This window comes from Peromyscus californicus, unplaced genomic scaffold (genome assembly GCF_007827085.1).
Source record: "Peromyscus californicus insignis strain IS unplaced genomic scaffold, ASM782708v3 Scaffold_22__1_contigs__length_63687245, whole genome shotgun sequence".
Classification (NCBI taxonomy): domain Eukaryota; kingdom Metazoa; phylum Chordata; class Mammalia; order Rodentia; family Cricetidae; genus Peromyscus; species Peromyscus californicus.
In genome coordinates this window covers 28,094,291-28,108,834 of record NW_026294525.1, presented here as the reverse complement: position 1 = coordinate 28,108,834, position 14,544 = coordinate 28,094,291, and the positions used below count along the sequence as shown (strand labels likewise).

The 14,544-nt window shown below is 44.2% G+C and overlaps 1 protein-coding gene across 2 annotated transcripts in view; it reads right to left on the bottom strand.

Moving 5' to 3' along the window:
• Window positions 1–14,544, bottom strand: part of Map7 (microtubule associated protein 7) — a 143,392-nt gene that overhangs the window by 127,932 nt on the left and 916 nt on the right. The gene's annotated exons all lie outside the window — the stretch shown is intronic.

The window sequence follows — 14,544 nt, the reverse complement described above, 5'->3', positions numbered from 1 at the left end:
GCAGTGTGAGACCCTGCCTCAAGGATGAAAAGCAAAAAGAGACAGTTTGTGAAGGGTTGCCTACTAAACTGGAAACACCTATGAGTGTGACAACTGGAACCAATTCCGACAAAAGGAAAGAGACACGGTTCTCCAGGATTGTTCTCAAAGTGGCCCAGAGGAAGCAGTATCTAGCAGAAAGGCCAAGTGATAAAACCCTGGCGGAGTAAATCTGGGGCTCGGTCCACTTTCAATCAGTCAGAGCAACAGGTGCAATTGTGAGCAGCCAACCCGGACGTAAAAAGCCTTACGTTAAACTGTAAGATAAGACACAGATATATGGGTGGTTTGGGGGGAAGGCCGGGGGTGGGAGGAGGGAGGACAGGGGGATCCATGGTTGATATGAAAAACGATTAGACAATCTCTTAATAAAAAGAAAAAAAGGTCTGGAGAGATGGCTCAGGGGTTAAGAGTGCTGACTCTTCTTCCAGAGGACCCGAGTTCAGTTCCCAGCACCCACAGGGCAGCTCACACCTGTCTGAAACTCCAGTTTCAGGGGACCCCGACACCCGTGGCAAAAACACAAATGCACATAAAGATAAAATATATTTAAAAAAGAAAGAAAAGATACAAATATACGTAGGATTCAATTGAAAGCTGCGATGCTTTGAAAACCTTTACAAATGGAAAGCAAAAAGGATTCTAAATGCACTTACTTAACTCTATGGACCAGACATTATTACCAAACCAGTACATTTGTTGTTTGTTTATAATAAACACCTTTTCTCTTTGGTTTGACTGAGCTAAAGCCATCAAGGTTTTAGGGGGCGCCTAAAGGAGAAGAAAAACTCCTCAGAAAGAGGAGTAGGTCGCTAAGCACTTACTGGGCCCCCACTTTACCTCCAAAGTCCTTTCACTTACCCTATCCACCATCTAGGTCCATGCCATGCACATTTTATTAGGGCACACTTCCTAAAATACCCTAATTGTACTATTAGACTTTTTATCATGAGGCAAAATGGCTACACTCTGTTAAGTCAACTAAATCTTTGACGTGTTTTGAAAGCTGTTCCAGACACGGTACATTGTTGTAGTGAGGGAATTAAACTCCCTTTTCTCCTAGTTACCTGTCACCAGTTTCTACAAAGGTCTGGAAGAAACACTCCTCCCTGCCCAACCCCACCACACCCTTGAAACAAGAGGATTCCTAGTCCTTTAGCACCCAGAGAAAGGCTTTATCCAGCTCACTGGAAAAGATCTTGCTTATAAACAAAAGGATAGGTGTTTGCATAACCCAAAGTTGTAGATTATAAAAATATTGTAATACTGAATGTATGGATACTGAACAACCTGTTCAGGAATATAGTTCCAGACAGGAACATCTATAACAGGAAATGAGGAAGTGATTTGGGGGTGCTAAGGTGATGGCTTAGTGGGCAAAACACCTGTCATGCAAGTGTGAGGGCCTGAGTTTGAATTCCCGGAATCCATGTAAAGGCAGACGTGGTAGTGCATGTCTGCAAGGCCTGCGCATCGATGGGGAGACGGGACAGGTGAACCACGGGAAGTTCATGGGCTAGAGAATCCAGTAGTCGATGCAGAAGGAAACAAAAACCAAAACCTGCCTCAAATAAGGTGGAAGTTGAGGACAAACACCCCAGATTGTCCTCAGACCACATGCCACATGGCAGGCACATGTATGGATGTACATACACACGCAGACTCGTACTTCAAGATTTTAAAGATTTATTATTCCTATTCTATGTGGATGGGTGTTTTGCCTGCATATATGTATGTGCACCCCATGTGTTCCTGGTACCTCCAGAAGCCAGAAGAGGTAGCAGATCCCCTGGAACTGGAGTTACAGGCAGTTGTGATCCACCGTGTGGGTGCTGGGAACTAAGTCCTCTATAAGAGCAGCCAGTGCTCTTAAGCACTGAGCCAGCCCACTAAGATTTTTTAAAAAGCAGTTGTTACTGTTTGGTTGGTGGCTGGGATCAAATACAGGGCCTGTACATGCTAAGGAAGAGTTCATCCCCGTGCTCTACTCCTGGTCCTGAATACTTAGTAAAGCCCAGTCTTTCACAGTGGTCTGGAAAACTCAGTTCACAGCTGTCTGAACTCCACCCCACAAGTTCTCTTCTGAACCATTTGCAGGATTCCGAGTAACCTTTTGTCCTTTCTTCTGACATTTCACACATTTCTTCTCTCCTTCCAAATTGTTCTGAAGACTCACTTTCTCTTATGTCCGACAATGCATCCTAGAAGACCTTTGAGATACTGTCTTTAATTACATGAAGGGTTTGGATTTCGAGTTCCACCGGCTGTTTGATGGGTGGGACGCTATTCCTGCCCTCTATGCGCCTGTCAGCAAGCAGCAGATATATCCTGGACTAGCTCAACTTGAAGTGAGTTGCAATGGAATCCCTGACATGGAGTTTAGGCCCACGGAGGACTGACTGTGAAATGCTAAAGCATGGTTCCGTTCTGGGAGCTGTCACTGGATTATCTGGTTACAAGGTTTTGCTATCTAAAGTCACGTGAATCTTACGGCTCTCCTGGACTAAAACAGCTCCATCCCCTGCTTCTCAATACTTCGGAATACTTTCGTCTGATGGCAGAACCATCTCTTCTTGCACTATGGTTCTGTCTGGTGTCTGTGCTTTACGCAGAGCATTGGATATACAGACTGTATCTTCACAAGGAGGCTTGAAAGTATAAAGTCACTGTTAGAAAAAAATTCTGCCTTTATTCTTAATGCTGAGTCTATTGGTACATAATCAACTATCATTTCCTATAACACACTGTTACTGAAAAAGGTTACATTTTAACACTTCACAAGTATCATGAAACACATCAATCACCACAGAGGCTACTGTACACAAACCCTGAAGGAACTAGTTAGAGAACTGAAATCAAGTCATTTCAGGAAGTGACACATTTTTAACTTTGCTTAGTTGTTATTTATTTTTTATATCGAGATATAAAACCTATATTACACATGACATTTCCTAAGGGAGAGATGCACCCCATACAACCAGGACAGGCTTTTGCAACATAAGGAAGTTTCTTCTGAAACTGGCGACTTTACGAAATGAGATCACTAGCCGGGCGGTGGTGGCGCACGCCTTAAATCCCAGCACTTGGGAGGCAGAGCCAGACGAATCTCTGTGAGCTCGAGGCCAGCCTGGGCTACAAAGTGAGATCCAGGCCAGGCACCAAAGCTACAGGGAGAAACCCTGTCTCGAAAAACAAAAACAAAACAACAACAAGAAATGAGATCACTTCCTGCTGTCTTCAGTTTCACACAGGTACTGTCTGAAGAAGCCAAACTGTCTCATGCTTCTCCTGAAAGCCTGGTGGAGAAGAGCTCCATGGCCTCCCTCTTTTCCTCACAGAGTGTGCATCTACTGTGTGTGGGGGGAGGAGGGGGGCGGGGGGGGGGGGATGCTTTAGCTGGGTCTGGCTGGAATGTGCCCCTCCTCATGGTCCAAAGGGAACCGAAGTCTATCTTCATGGCTTAAACCAAATGAACTTCTGTAGCAATAATATTTTAATAAAGAACTTAAAAATAATAAAATCACTTTGTATAAGATGGCAGTAAAATGAAATTGAGCCGATGGGTGCCGACACTGGTGTCTGACTCAACGACACGACACAATCTCAGTGTCCCGCAGACTCGTACAGAGCGATCTTCTAGTGGAGCACTGTATGATGTTTTGACAGGTGAAAAGCTGCTTTGAGACGCCTTTTATACCTGGCCTTACCTGGGGCAGTGAGATCACACAGTCACAATTAGCTGAGTCGGCATCGCATTCCAATGCCCTCACGATGGTGAGCTCACCGATTCAAGGAGAACCTTGCCTCAGGGAGAAACTCAGCATGTCAGGGTATGCCCATCTTTGCACGGTGACGCGGTACCAGTCCTTTACAATAAACACTTCAAACCTCACTGTGTCAGGGATTATTCTACATATTAACTGTTTCTTCCCTGAGAGGACAGTATTACTGTCTTCAGTTCTAAAAGAAATACATTAAGGAAGAGAATGGTTGCTTGGGTGACTTGTAAAGATCCCACAGGCAGTAAGCAGTGGAGACCCCAGCATTCTTGCACCAAAAACTAACCAGTATTATTTATTCCTGAGCAGTTTTAGCTTTAAGAGCAAGGCCTCGCTTCATCCTTGCAAGATCTGGCATCACATTAAATCATTTTCAGCATAATCTTGAGGAGAAATCAAAGACGCTCTCTTTTTAGGGGTCAGTTCTTTTTATTTTGGTCCTAGATCTTATGACAATGCACACAAGGTTAAGCTGCCAGAAGGAATGGACCAGGGATGCAGGAACAGACCAGGGATGCAGCAGGTTGGCCCCTGCTTCAGATCGCAACAGATGGCTTTGCAAATTCACAGAAACAGACACAAATGCAACACAGGAGCCCCTTTAGACATTTCGGCACATAAAGTGCCCCAGTGTCAGGTATTAATTGGAGGGGATATCTGGAGTGTGAAGACTCCTGCAGAGAAAAAAAGCTCCATGTGAAAAGAGCAGGCATCCACTGAGCCTTGAGCACCACAGCACCTGGTGGGAGGGAGACAGAGGGAATATTCGCCTAAAGGCCATCAGCATCCAGTCTCACAGGAGGACCTCGGGGAACAGATGGAGGAGGTCATTCATACCCGTTAACTATTTATAGATGACAGAAGAGCCAAAGCTGGAGGCCACAGGGTGACCAGCGGCTTCTCTGGGAAGAGAATACGTGTTTTGACAAAGTGCCATCTACCCACTCCAAATTAACCTTTCCCTTTTTTGAGGGGAGAAGGAGGAAGACAGAGTGAAAACTAAAGGAAACAGAAAAAACAAAAACAAAACAAACAAAAAAAACCCCAAAGACCATTATATAACATTTTGCCTAGCTTCACATTTATATATAAAAGCACACAAGTGTGCCACCAAATATGTGTATACTTGTCCACACAAATATACTCAGCTCCTTGGAAAAAACAAAAAACAAAAAACAAAAACCCCAAAAAGTGGGGCAGTGGTGGCACACGCCTTTAATCCCAGCACTCGGGAGGCAGAGGCAGGTGGATCTCTGTGAGTTCGAAGCCAGCCTGGGCTACAGAGTGAGTTCCAGGAAAGGCACAAAGAAACCCTGTCTCAGGGGTGGGGGTGGGGGGGTAGGGGGTGGAAGGGGGGAGAAAAGAAAAGAAAAAACCCAAAAAATGTACTCAGCTCTATTTTTATATCTATATTTCCTTCAGAAAGTTTTGGGGTAGAAATGGAACAACAGTCTACAACCTTCAGGGTAGCAGCTGTTACGATTCTCCATGTGGTCACTGTACACGAGGTCCACCTGACACCTTCAAATTAAACCTACCCAGACAGTCAAATGGGTGAGCACGGGAAGTGGGCTGAAATCAGTTCTCAGCATGGACTGCACACAGGAGCCCCCTGGGGAGTTTTAAACCCAGTGCCATCTGGTTCCCACCTGCAAGGTTCTCTGATAATTGCAGGGGCACCCTGGGAGTTCTAGGTCCCCAAGTGATTTTTAACTCTTTGCCAAGACTACGAACCGCTGGCCTGAACCAATGGTGCTCCAGCACCTGACCTTGGTCATTGTCTCAACAACAGGGACCTTCTACCCAAGGAGTAAGCTTTATTCAAATGAGCCCCCTAGGGCTGTGGTTAACATGTGACTGGGCTGCTTTAGAGCACTGGCCTCCAGTAAAAACTAATCCAGCTGGAAGGCAGAATGCTGTCAACCGGGTCCTGTCTGTGGCATCTGCCACACAGAAGACTCAGGCCAGGGGCTTCTGAGAAGCACAGATCTAGATTAAAATCTTGAGAAGCAGCCAAGCTTCCTGAAGTAGGAACCCATCTTATTCACAGCCCAATTATTATGCATTTCGGCGCCATCCAGCATGGTTTGGAGGAAGGGTTCGTCCTAGAATTTCACCTTGAAGTATGAACTGACCCTAGAGTCTAGCTTCTTTTTATATTCAATGGAGTGTCAATGACACATGCTTTGTCCACAGAAGGTTATGGCACAGCACAGGATGGTTCTATTTACCAGAAAGCCAACTTAAAAATTTTGGTAGCAATTTTTATAAAAAGCCGCAGAATTTTAAGATACCTCGTATGGTGATATTCTAAACTTAGAAACACAGATTTTACCAACAATGCTGGTAGTTTCCCATATGGCAAACCACTCCCAAGCTCCCACTCAGCTTGCTCTCGAGCTGCTGTGCCCACCTGCACTATCTGGTTGGCTGTGCCCACCCTTCTGGGCATTTTCTCATGCAGGTGGGTTTCCAAATAAGTTAGCCCACGAAGTAACGGGTTTCACTTTGGCCTTTCCATACATATATGTTATTATACTCTGTCTTTATTCATCTGCTGCGCTTAATCCCCTACCCACCCCCATTTTGCTGGTCCCCCTCTTCTCCCTAAGTAGTCCCCACGCTTCTTCCATGCCACATCAACTCCATTGTCCCCCACCCCCTCTGGATTACTTCTTTTCACTCAAGGTCTCCTACGCAACCAGTTTTTTGAAATAGGATCTCATGTAGCCAAGGCTGCCCTCTCACTCACTATGTAGCCAAGGCTGGCCTTGAACTTCTGATTCTTCTGTTCTCATCTTCCGAGTACTAGGACTACAGGGATATATCTAAGTAAGCCCCGCTTCCATTTCCATCACACACACTCTTAAGTCTAAAGTCAACATATGAGAGAAAATTTTATATGTGTCTAAGTTTGGCTTATTTTGCTTAACAATATTCTCTAGTTCCACCCATTTCCCTGCATATGTTATGATTTCATTTTTCTTTATGGCTGAAAAAAAAAAACATTGTGCATACTTTTTTTTCTTTCTTCTTCTTTTTGTTTTTGTTTTGAGACTGGGTTTCTCAGTGTAGCCCTGGCTGTCCTGGAACTTGCTGTGTAGGCCAGGTTGGCCTCAAACTCACAGAGATTCACTTGCCTCTGTCTCCAGAGTGCTGGGATTGAAGCCATGTGCCACCACATCCTGCTGGGCCACATTTCATTATCCACTCATCTATTGATGGACATCTAGGCCAGTTCCATTTCTTAGCTATTTTGAATAGTGCAGCAATAAACATAGACCTCATAAATAGCTTTGTAGGAGCAACAAAGAAGCAGATTTATTGAATATAATCGTCTTATTTATTTTTGGTTTATTTTTCTAATGTACTTGTTTTCATAGTGTCCAAAACACATTTATCTGCAAATTAACATTCAAAACTTGGGGTGCAGCTCAGTAACAGAGCATTTGCCTAACATGCAAAGGGCCCAGGTTTGATCCCTAGGTCTTCAGAAGAAAGAAAAAGGCCTGGAGAGAAGGCTCAGTGACTAAGAGGGCTTATGAACAATTATGAGGACCTGAGTTAAATTCCAAGTATCCGTGTACAAAGTTGGGTGTAAGGCAGCTGTGAATGTGTGCACTTATAATGCCAGAGCTGTTGGGGACAGAGATAGAAGAATTGGGGGTGGGGGGGACTTGATGGCAGTCAGCTCAGCTCCACAATCAATGAGATCCTGTCTCAGAGGAATAAGTTACAGAGTGATAAAATGGTGCAGCCATGCTCCCTGGCCTCCACAGTCACATGCACACACATGCACAGGTGGACACACCTTATACATCTGCACCCACCACCCTTACACACACCATTCTCTCTCTCCCTTTTCTCTCTCTCTCTCTCTCTCTCTCTCTCTCTCTCTCTCTCTCTCTCCCCCTCACACACACACACACACACACACACACACACTCACACACACACACACACTAAACAGAAAAAATTATGAAAGAGTAAAAAATCAAAGCAGCACCTAATAAAAAAATAAAATTCTTCAACTGGCTAATCCTCAAATTTAAAAATATACTAAGGAGAATAATACTTAGCAAAACAGGTAAAAGCCAAATGTCACTGAATTTACATTGCAAACAACTCCACCGCATTGTAAGGATAACTAAGGAGTTAGATGGCACCATCACTAGAGAATAGACAGACTCTGAAACTGGAGAAGAACAAGTCTCAACACCACAGCACACAGACCTGGTCCCTGAGAGGGAGAAAGTGTCCAGTGACAGATCCCAGGGCACTGTGAGCACACCGCATAAACTGAAAATTAGTACCAAGTATTCATCTTCATAACACAGTGTGCCCCAAGAAATAGGAACATATCACAAGACAAGGTGTATAACCAGTATTTCCAGCTTGCTTTCTTTTTCTTTGTCTAGAGACAGGGTCTCACTATATAGCCCTGGTTGGCCTTGTACCTACTACGTAGATTCGTGAAGATCTGCCCACCTCTGCCTCCTGAGGGCTAGGATTAAAGACCAGCATCACCACGCTAGGCTATTCACAATGTTCTAACAAAAAAGCTCCTTCCAAGGTCTAGGGATGAGAGTACAGATGTACTGGAGAAGTGAACTGCAATGGGACGTGTTGTGTCAGAGTGCTTCTTCAGCTCATAATCTCGGAGCGTGGGCTGCATAGGAAGTTAGTAAAGTCCACGGGGATAAAGAGAAAAGGAGACAGAGCCAAGGTAAGAGCCAAAGGAAGACTCAAGGGCTGGGAATGCAGCCAGTGATCCATGCCTGACAAGAACTGCAGCCCTGAGTTCAAGCCTCAGAATCCCATAACAACAAGAACGACCCGCCAAACAGAAACTCCACAGGACCTCAGTGGAGAGGCTGCGTTAGCATCAAACATATAAATATCTCACGTTGAGGTGACTACAATTTACTCAAAAAAACTGGGTGGAATGGCTAAAATGAGCACCATCCCATCAACACAATATACAAAAGTGGACAAGGACGCAGAGCAATTGTTTCACATATGATGCTCACAGAAAGAGAAAGCTGTACAGCCACCCCGGAAGTGTGGCAATGGCTCACAAAACTGTACTGGAGACAATAATGTGTTTGTCTTAAATGAAAACCAGTAACACAAAAACCAGCATATAAATATTTGCAACAATGTTATTCCTCCTGCAAAAACCTAGGAGTAACCCAATGTCCTTAAGTGGGCAGACGGTGAAGTACTCGGTGCCTCCTCCTCCTCCTACTTATCAGTGGCAGACAGGGAACGTTACCAATGTCCGTCACAGTGTGCTCAAATCTCCAACACAGTAGGCCAAGTGGAGGGAACACTGCAAAGATTACACTATTTACTTCCACCTCTTTTTTTTTTTTTTTTGGTTTTTCGAGACAGGGTTTCTCTGTAGCTGTGGCTGCCTTGGAACTCACTTTGTAGACCAGGCTGGCCTCAAAGAGATCCACAGGCCTCTGCCTCCTGAGTGCTGGGATTAAAGGCGTGTGCCACCACACCCAGCTGTATCGTCTCACTTTTAAGACTCTGGAAAAGGTCAAAGCGAAAGATGCCAAAGAGACCAGTGGGTGGGGGAAGTGAGCCCGAGGGAGCTTGAGGGTGACCGAGCTCTTCTGTGCACCCGGTTATCATGATGGCTCAACAGCTAATCATGTTAACTGTATACTGAAACGAAAACAGTGATATGCAAATTAAAAAGCAAATTTTAAAAACTCCTCCACTTATCGAAGGATTTTCAATGTACTGATTTTCTCTGGCAACCTTTACGGAAAGGTCTACTGAGCTATCTTGTCTTCCAAACTACTCGAATTAATTAATTAATTAATTGCTTCTAATCGGAAGCACCCTGACTTTGGGACCAATAACTGAATTCCTCTTCTAGGAGTGATCAGTGAACACCTGAATCCAAAGCGATGGCTTTAAAATTTCAGTCTTAGGCCGGGCGGTGGTGGCGCACGCCTTTAATCCCAGCACTCGGGAGGCAGAGCCAGGCGGATCTCTGTGAGTTCGAGGCCAGCCTGGTCTCCAAAGCGAGTTCCAGGAAAGGCGCAAAGCTACACAGAGAAACCCTGTCTCGAAAAAAACAAAAAAACAAAACAAAAAAAAAAAAAAAAATTTCAGTCTTAGAAAGCTTGGCCCTTTTTGTCCCTCTCGGGCACCCCTCACTTCTCTGTCTGCCTTGGCTGGCTCTCCCATCTGCAGTTTTTCTCTTGGATCTCTTCCCCACGCCTCCAGAGGATTCAAGAATTACTCTCTCCTGGAATGGCTCCCAGACCTGACCTCTGATTTTCTCTGTCTATCTATTTGGTATCCCAGACCTGACCTCTGATTTTCTCTGACTATTTGGTATCCCTTCTGTTGCATCATGTATAAGGCAGACCCACACACACACCTTTTGTTGGAATTCCTGGCCACTCCCCCAGCTACGTGACCACGCATGCGCTGGCAAGATGCTTGGTCATCCCAGGGCCTTACGTCCTACGAACGGGTACGCTGGGCGATCACTCAACCTATGCGCATGTGCGGCATAGCCCATATGCGCATGTGCAGGGGGAACCTATAAAAACGCGGGTTCCATCTATCCCTTCTCTCTCTCCCTGCACAATCCTCACTAGGCCTAAGCACATCCCCTCTGCTCTCCTTCCACTAATTAACTTAGAGTGGGTTTTGTCGTGCCTCGTGGCTTTTCTCTCACGGTATACGGCGCCGCGTAATAACTGACACTTTTACTAAAGCCAAGCCCCTGTTCATTTAATACGTTCATGTCAAGATTGAACCAATGAACCAAATTCCAAGTATAACACCCCACGTCACCTCTTTACCTTCGATCATTTGATGTGTGCCCGAGAGTCCGGAATGAACTGTTCCCCTCTTGTGCTCACTGCTGCGCTAGTGCCTGCCGGGATCTCTCCAGGGACTTGTGATTTCAAAGTTGGCCCGCACATCACCTAACTCTCTCCTTTCCTCATCCATCCTCTTGTCTACATAGCTACTCCAGAAGGAAGCCCTCCTTCCCTGTTTCCAGGACAAATGTGGCTCCTCTGTCTTCTAGACAGATGTCTCTCATATGCTGTTGACAACTGTCCCAAAGCAGCAGAGCCCTGAGGAGGTTGTGTCCCTGTGAAAGGCACAGCACAGCTCTTTTGCTAAAATAGGCAATCAAGAGTCACAATTCACTGGCACAGAAAATTATCTGATTGACAAAGCGTTAATCAAGACACACTACTCCCTGCCCACACAATACTGTGCCAACCTCTTGGCTCAACCTTTGGCCCTTCCATGGTTTGGCCTCAATGCACCGTCATTGAGGATTGATTTTCCCGGACACTTACTTTGAGCCTCTCACATCTGTCTTGTCAAGATGACGTACCCTTGGCTCTTCTCCACACTAGTATCTCTGTCTCTATCTATCTACGCATCATTTGAAGTTTAGGTACTATCCGTGGTAGGTGCTTCTGGATGACCACAGCCAGAAGAGATCCTTCCTCCACTGAACCCCTCACAACCTGTACATAGCTACCTGTCAATTTCCTTACTAAATTTAAGGACCTTCCAACCTCCATAATTTTAATAACCAATAGAAAGTACACATTCTTGGTCAAATTATCCTAAGTCTCAATATTTTTAGTTCCTGTACTAACATAACAAGACAACATATTCTTTTAAGCTCATTGAATCATTTGTTTTCAGGTATCATGACACAAGTGTTTCAGAATTCTTTAAAGACCATGCCAATGTAAATTAGTGTTTCACACATGCCTAAGTAGTGACAGCGACATGATTGCTTCATGTTAATACTTCCCTCTGCTCAGCGCAGCTCTCAACCTGTGGGTCACGAACCCTTTGGGGATCAGATGACCCCTCTACAAGGTTGCCTAAGACCATCAGAAATATCAGATATTTACATTATGATTCCTAACGGCAGCAAAATTACAGTTCTAAAGTAGCAGTGAAAATAATTTTATGGTTGGGGGAGGGGTGTCACCACAACAAGAACTGTATTAAAGGGTTACAGAATTAAGAAGGTTGAGAACCAACGACTTGGCAAGATGTGATGTTTGCCATCGAATAAAGGACTTCCGGGTATGAGGATCTGGGGTTTACATCACAGAACCACCTGAGCATCTACTTTCTAGGTTTATTAGCAGACATATAAAACTAGGCCCTTCAAGCTAAGTGAGACTACAAAGATCACTCTTTATTTTGGAAAAATTCACAGAAGAGACATGACCACAAAAAAAAAAAGTAGAAAAACCTAAGTTCTCCCACTAGAGTCCAGCTAAGAGAGAACTACAAACCCGATTCTAGTTCTAAGTAATTTCTTCCAAAGAGTGGCAACGGAATTCACCAATTATAGGCATTAATTTATTCCTTTGCCCATCAAAGTTTGGGCGTCCTGGGTTAATGAAAAGCAGTGTTACATTGAACTCTGTAGTATCTTTTTAAAGGAGGCTGGCAAATGGGATTTATTCTATGCAGTCACTTTCCATAGCTGCGAACATGAGGAGAGATACAATTTGGAACACAGAATCTGAGCCCCGATAGTTCTGTGATGTGATTGCCTGTGAACTTGACTGCTCAAAATAATATTCTTAAAAAAGGGACTTGACATCCTCTAGTGGTGAAACACAAGTTTGTTCCCAAAGTAATTGCATTTTTTAGTTCTGCCTTCCTTTTGAATATGGAAAGAAAAATATTACAGTGAACTGAAAGAACTGCTCATCCTCAAGAAAAATTAATTTTTAAAAGAATATGATCACAACTCTTGAGCAAAAGCTAAACATATATCCACAGAAGTGTTTTTGAATGTTCCATTTATATAGTACTCTTTAAATAGGTACTATGCCGCCAAAGTTCAATCCATCTGAGCCATACACGTACGAATACACGGGCCTGTAATCTTGAACATATCACAGGTATTGTTTTTGTAATAACCCTAGATTTTAATCTGAAGAGCCCTTAAATTACAACCTTTGCACAGAGACAAAATTTAAAAACCACTTAAGGTTGGACTCTACTCGAAATAATTATCTAAAAAGGAAACAAAACAAATGCTTGGAGAAGTGTGTTGTCGTGTGTAGCCAAGAAAGATGGCACAGAGACAGGTAACGTAGGACTTGGGAAGGTGAGGGGGTAAGGCAGGAGGAGCCTAAAATTGAGAGCAGCCAGGAATACATGGCAAGACCCTGTCTCAAACAAACAAAAAACAAAGAAAGGAAAGAAAGAAATGTGGCATTTTGAGGTGGTAACTTCTGCCTCTTTGAAATAATAAAAGACGGGCCTACATGCCTCTCTCTTTCAATAAAGAAATGAAATCCCGTATAAACCAATGGTTTAAAAATAATGGAGTGTTTGAATGTGTATTCGACCTGAATTTGATGGATAGGACTCACATGGTGGAGAGAATCAAGTCCCACAAGCCGTTCTAGCACAGGTCTGTTTGAATACTAACAGCAGAAATAGAAAAATGGGGAAAAATACACAGCCAGAAATATAAGACTATGCACACCCATACCTATGTTGGTCATAGATAAAACACGCTTATTAGAAATTTAAATTTCTAGGCAAAGGTGTGGGGGAATTGTTTACTAGAAGGAAGTAATAGCCAAAAAAAAATCCCACTTTTAATGAAAGGGAGTACTTCAGCCTGGTGGGTAAAGACACTTGCTGCCAAGTGTGAGTCTGATTCCCAGAACCCAAATGGAAGGAGAGAACCAACTCCTACAAGTTACCTTCTGATCACCCACATGCATGCTGTGGCATGCACACAACCCCCTCTCACACACACACACCCGCCCCCCCCACACACACGACGTAAATAAATATAATATTTAAAAAGAAAATATTTCAGTGACGCATGGTTGACTTGCATAGGAACTGTTAAGACACACGGCCAGTTCATTCCTTAACGCGATCGGGCACTGGATATACTTCAGTGGCAAGTTTGTTTCTGTCTCAACAAGTTCAATGCAGATCTACAAAGCATTCAAGGACAAACTCATGCCTATTAAATCACTATAACAATTTTTTTCCCCCAGAAGCTGTTACTTACCCATGCCTTATTCACAACCAAGCATTCCCTGAATTGGGGCGCCTGTACAGTTCCCAGCTCATCAAGTTCCCCAAACAATTACTTAGGCATCTCTCCTCCACCCAAACCAAAATAATGATAACCGATCTTTCAAACACAGTAAGTCAAAAAGTCAACCACCCTACAGGATGTAGCTCGACTTGGAAATAAATTCAGGACACTTTGTCCGTCTTAAACTCAGGTGTAATTCATTAGAGTTTAGGTACAATGGCAGATCCGTGATGGGAAAATACTGCTAAGCCCAATGGATCTTGCATGTTAAAAATAAGCATGCCCTCTAAACCGGTATGTTGGGGTGGGGATGAGAGGTGGAGCGATTTTTTGCATTTAGAAAACAATTGCTTCTGGTGGTGGGTGTGTAGAAGCAGTAACAGCTTGCTCCAGCGGGGTCTGCAACTTAACATTTCTTTAAAATAACAAAGCGCCTCCCGCCCCCATCCCAAGTGTAGGAAGGTACAAGGAACAGCTTACTGGCCAGGAATAGAACGGGGGCGGAGGGGGGGGGGGTGGAGAGCGCGGGGGGGGGGGGGTGTTAGGAAGGAGGGTATGATTTGCCATACAGTCCCCGAAGACGAAAAACAAAGTCACGAGGAGGGGGAGAAGGGAAAAAAAAAAAAAAAAGTT